Here is a 5,775-nt window from a genome sequence, read left to right as displayed (position 1 = left end):
GCTCATATAAAAGCCAACTAAACCTAAAATTCACTCATTCTCTCATTTGTGCAATAGAAGAGTGCTTTTGCTCCATCTCCATCTCCATCTTCTTCTTCTTCACCTCCTTGTGTGTGTGTGTGTATGTGAGAGAGAGAGAGAGAGAGAGGGAGAGTGTGTGTGCGATCGAGCATTACGAAGGCACGACGGCGGCGAAGCGGTTGAGCGTGGCACAACTGCAGCTTCTTCTTCATCGCGGCGAGGAATCCACCACGAAGGCGAGCGTAGAGCGGTGAGTGACACACCCTTTGCTCTCTTGAGCTTTCTAGTTTAGGCTTGTTGTGTGCTTGGAGCCATTTGTGGCTCGCACACGGTGTATCGGCAAGTCCTTTGCTTCGACAGTGCGGTAAGGAGCGCACATTTTAGCACATCAACTATGTAGCTTGGGAGTGTACCGTCCTTTTGGATATTTTAATATTTTGAACTATGCTCTTGAACATGTAGTTTTGTGTGCCAAAGAATTCTATGACAAGCCTAGGACTTGAGACATGTTAGAAAGAGGAAACCAAGATACCAAGCTACCACTTGGGTGATAAAGAAAGAGAGAGACCATAATAGCTTCTTAACTCACCTTCACAGCCTTATCAACAGCTTCACACCCCACAATTGTGTCCTTCATGTCACCTGTATGACCCACCATGTCCTCATTTGGAAGATTCACCTACAAGCACAAGTAGCCTGATGCCACATCAATCAAGAAGAAAATTCTTAACCATAAACTTGTAAATGTTATTGAAGTCTACCTGACCATACTTGCCACTTAAAATTGCATCCCTGGCTCTCTCAGCAACTTGGAAGGCTTTCATGCCAAGCTTTTCAATAAAAGTGATACCTTGGTCACTCCGTATCTCCACATAGGTCTCTAGCTTGCTATCAAATAAGCCTGACCAATTCCCATTCCAGAAGAATGTAACATGTCCAAACTTCATTGTCTCGATGTCTCAAGCGTGCAAAATGATTAATTTCTAAATATACTGCATAGCCCTCCTTGGCATGAGGATTAACAACAGAAAGCTGACTCGTCTGGCCTCTTCTATCTGTATTGCATGCAAAGGTTCAGAGTCCTTTCTTTGCGAAGTATTCACTTGATGTCCGGTCAATTTTGGGAGGTCTCACCAAGTACTTGATAGGGAGCTTCAACTCACCATCATATTGAAGCATACCCGCATAGTGAATTTTGGGCACACGCACCCTATCAAAGTTATCAAAGTTTGCATACTCGAGAGCTTTTGCCAACAAAGTTGAAGGTTATAACTGCATCACCATCAACAATTGGACCAACAGATTTGCCATTTTTTTCCACAATCACAAAGGGAGGACAATATTGGTAATTGAATTTTGGATTATCTGCCTTCAATTGCATAAGAGCTTCTATACCACTCTTGAACTTGTGAGGAGCTTCTCCCAGAACTTGTGCATCACAGCCTCTTTTTACCACATTCTAGTCATTCTATTTCACAAAGTCCCAACAAAACTAACTCTTCAAGATTGCATTGCAGATCCAAATCAAAGTGAAACAATCAACAGTGACAATTCCTATTGATTCTGTCTTGGCTCTTAAGGTGTTTGCATGGATGCATTAAGACCCATATTGAAATCTTAGCAAGCTCTTTCAAACCAAAAGGCAACTGTCGGTATTTGGTAATCACAAGGTACCTCATAGCGATCCATAGTTACATGCATACGCCCCCCTCCAGATGCCAGTGAGGCATCCACTCCTTGTTGCCGTAACTCTTCTAAATCTTTCTCGAGCAAAATATTCGAAACTATATATGCCATTTCAATACTTCTCAAGTGAAAATTTTTATGAAAGGATGAGAGAGAGAGAGAGAGAGGCTACCGATTGCCGTGGTTCAGAGATGTACCTCGAAAGAATGAGATACTGATCGTAGTGCTTCAGAGGAGTACCTTGCAAAAAACCACGAGGAGGGTTAGAGGTTTGTCAAGGTCAATGTTTGTAATCATACAAGATGTGAATGTTATTAATTGTTTGTTGTTCCATTTTTATGTTTCAAAAAAAAAAAAACATGCAAGTTTCCTTGCACAGGGGAGTTTGCACAGGCCTCCCCAATTTTTATAATACGAGGGAACGTGCCATTTCCACGGTAGCGTGCAATTCTCACTGTGTTCATTAACTGCGTTCGCAGTGTCAAAAATGTCAAAAATCACAGAATGGTAATGCTTACTCACCGCGCAATTGAATGTCTGTCGTCGATGCACCTTGCATCAACGACGCTGGGCATCTTCTGCTCTTAACCCGCTGCAAGAGACGACAATGGAGGATGAAGGAGATAGGCTTGTGACTATTTGGGTGGGGGAACTTTAGGAAGAAGTGGGAATTTTTATATTTCAGCTTGTGTAAATTTAGAGCCTATCAAAATTCACTCGTCGCTTGATACGTCCAAATTTGGTGGAAGCAAGAAGGATGGTGCTCAATTGTTTCAACAGCCCCTGACTAACGATATCATCCTGTGTTCTTTTGTCCGTCCTAGCGTCTTCCAAATTGCAACATGCCTTCAAGATGCAAGCATAGGTGATTGCACATCTGAAGAGAGATGCTCAATTCGCATTTGCTGAAAACAGCCAAGAGTGTTCTATGTTAAGCATATCCCACAATCAGTGCGTTCCAAGAGACAACAATCCGAATAGAAAGCTGCTCAAGCACTCTTTCGTGCTTTCCCAAGAACAACACATTTCGCATACGTGATTATTTCTCCTACGTAGTGCCACATCTTTCAAGATGCAAGCATAGGTGATTACATCAGGACAAATGTCCTCGCTTTGCATCTTGAAAATAGCCAGCCAGCCAAAGCTCCTAGCCAGCTAGAGCTCCCTGGTCCTGTCACACTGTTGGGCAATGAGATGCACTTGAAGACACGACATTCCGGACATCAAGGCAGTGTTACATGCCTTCAAGACGAAAGCGTAGGTGATTGCATTTGGAGAGATTCCCTCACTTTGCATCTGTTGGAAATAGCCCAGGGCTCCATGGCGTCCCATGGATCGAGGAAGACCTCGAGAGAAGTGTTCAAAGTGGCATCTGGTGTGGGTGTTGGAGTGTGCATCTGGCCACCCGCGAATGTTCTTTGTGTCACATAAGCTTTTCCTTGTGGACTAATTGATCTTTGCTCAAGTTCTGGCAAACTTCTCACTATGCTGACAATACAAAACCTTTTTGGAATCATCTTCTGACAGATTTTGTGGAACCAATGCGCATGAGGGGAATATAATTTCAAGATCTTGTTCGTTGCATAAAGGGCCACTATGCCCAGGCCAGAATGGCCAACCCCCATCTCACTAACCTTAACTTAATATTCATTTTATCTATATACACACAATTAAAGAATAAGGGTTTGGTGTGTTGCTGCACAGCTCCATCCACTACTGTGTACTCTCCTCTCTCACTCCTCTCCATGCACGTGCAAGCATTGCATTCTCGTCACTTGATTTGTCTGCTTTGTGGATGCTTGGTATCCCCAACAACAAATTTATTGAGCATTTCCACTTGCATTAACCCAGCAGCCAGATCCTGGCTTATTCCAAGCTACATTTTTTATTCTCATGCATTCAATATGTTCTACCTCCTCTTGCATCCCAGCAGCTGCATAAGTATTAATCATTAAGACATATGCTGCCCCATAATGTCGGTCTAGTTGGACTACACGCTCAAAAGCAAACTTTCCGAGCTTGACATTTTCCCATCGTCGGCAAGCACCTACAAGGGAGACCCAAACTGGACAATGATCAGATGACGGCATCATCGTAATTACTCTCATTGCTTTGTCAAAGAGCCTTGCACGTCCAAAAAGATCAACAATGCAAGTATAGTGTTATTTGTTTGGTGAAATGTCATGTTTTTCCCTCATGTTATCAAAATGCATCTGACCCTCATCGACTAAACCTCAATGGTTACATGCATAGAGCACATTGACATAAGTGATTGCATTGGGGGAAATGCCATCTTGCTGCATGCATTGAAAACAGTCCAGAGCTTCATGGTTTCTTGGACTGCTCCTATAAGTGCACCCCAAGAAACCACATTTGGGGAGAAACCCTCCCTCCGCATTCGCTGAAAACACCCCTTAGCTTCTTGGCCCTGCCCCTGTCGGGCATATCCTATAATCAGTGCATTCAAAGAGACTTGATTCCGGACAAAAAGCTGGTCAAAAACTTGTTGCGCTTTCAAAAGTACACCACACTTGGCATACTTGTCAACCAAAGCACTGCCAAGCATGACATCTTTTTGTAACAGCCCCTGCCTAACAATCTCATCATGACTCTGCTTGTCCATGATAGCATTTTACATAATGCCACATGCCTTCAAAACACAAGCATAGGTGACCGCATCCAGAGAGAAGCCCTCACTTTGCATCCGATGAAAACAGCCAAGCACATCCTGGCCTTGATCTTGTTGGGCATATCCTGCAATCAATGCATTCCAAGAGATTGCATCCCGGACATAAAGCTTGTCAAGAACTTGTTGTGCTTTGGAAAGTACACTACACTTGGCATACATGTCAACCAAAGCATTACCCAGCACGACAGTTTTTTGCAACAGCCCTCGACTAACAAGCTCATCATGAATTTGTTTTCATGTGTCGACGTCTTTCAAAGTTCCACATGCCTTCAAAATGCAAGCATAGGTGACTGTATCTGGAGAGAAGCCCTCGCTTCACATCCGCTGGAAACATCCCAATGCTTCTTGGCCCCGCCCCTATTGGGCATAACCTGCAATCAATGCATTCCAAGAGACCGCATCTCGATCAGAAAGCTCGTTAAGAACTTGTTGACCTTTCAAAAGTACACCACACTTTGCATACATGTCAACCAAAGCATTGCCAAGCATGACAGTTCTTTTCAACAGCCCCTGATTGACAATCTCATCGTGAATTTGTTTGCCCATATCAATGTCTCGCATAATGCCACATGCATGCAAGCATAAGTGACTGCATCTGGAGAGAAACCCTCAATTCGCATACAATGGAAACAATTCAAAGCTTTCTGGCCTTGGCCTTGTTGGGCATATCCTACAATTAATGCAGTCCAAGAGATGACATCTTGGTTGGGAAGCTCGTCCAGAACCTGTTGTGCTTCCAAAGTACACCACAATTAGCATACATGTATACCAACGCATTGCGAAGCACGCCATTCTTCTCCAACAACCTCTGACTAACAATATCGTCATGGATTTGTTTGCCTAGATCAATGTCTTGAATAATACCGCATGCCTTCAAGGCACAAGCATAGGTGACCGCATCTGGAGAGAGGCCCTCGCTTCGCAAGCGATGAAAACAACCCAAAGCTTCGTGACCCTGTCCATGTCGGGCATATCCTGCAATAAGTGCAGTCCAACCGATCGAATTGTTGTGGGTGCATTTGGGGAGAAACCCTCCCTCCGCATTCATTGAAAACACCCCTTAGCTTCCTGGACCTGCCTCTATCGGGCATATCCTGTAATCAGTGCATTCCAAGAGACTTGATTCCGGACAAAAAGCTGGTCAAGAACTTGTTGTGCTTTCAAAAGTACACCACACTTGGCATACATGTCAACCAAAGCATTGCCAAGCACGACATCTTTTTGTAACAACCCCTGCCTAACAATCTCATCATGACTCTGGTTGCCCATGATAGCGTTTTGCATAATGCCACATGCCTTCAAAACACAAGCATAGGTGACCGCATCTGGAGAGAAGCCCTCACTTTGCATCCGATGAAAACAGCCAAGCACTTCCTGGC

At 44.0% G+C, this 5,775-nt stretch overlaps 1 pseudogene; it reads right to left on the bottom strand.

Annotated features, from left to right (window-relative positions):
• Positions 1-502: 502 nt before the first annotated feature.
• Positions 503-5,359, bottom strand: LOC147455439 (2,3-bisphosphoglycerate-independent phosphoglycerate mutase-like; annotated as a pseudogene).
• Between the last annotated feature and the right edge of the window lie 416 nt (positions 5,360-5,775).

This window comes from Adiantum capillus-veneris, chromosome 6, assembly GCF_014529385.1.
Source record: "Adiantum capillus-veneris isolate H3 chromosome 6, ASM1452938v2, whole genome shotgun sequence".
In the NCBI taxonomy this organism is placed as follows: Eukaryota; Viridiplantae; Streptophyta; class Polypodiopsida; order Polypodiales; family Pteridaceae; genus Adiantum; species Adiantum capillus-veneris.
This window is presented reverse-complemented; position numbering and strand designations above follow the sequence as displayed.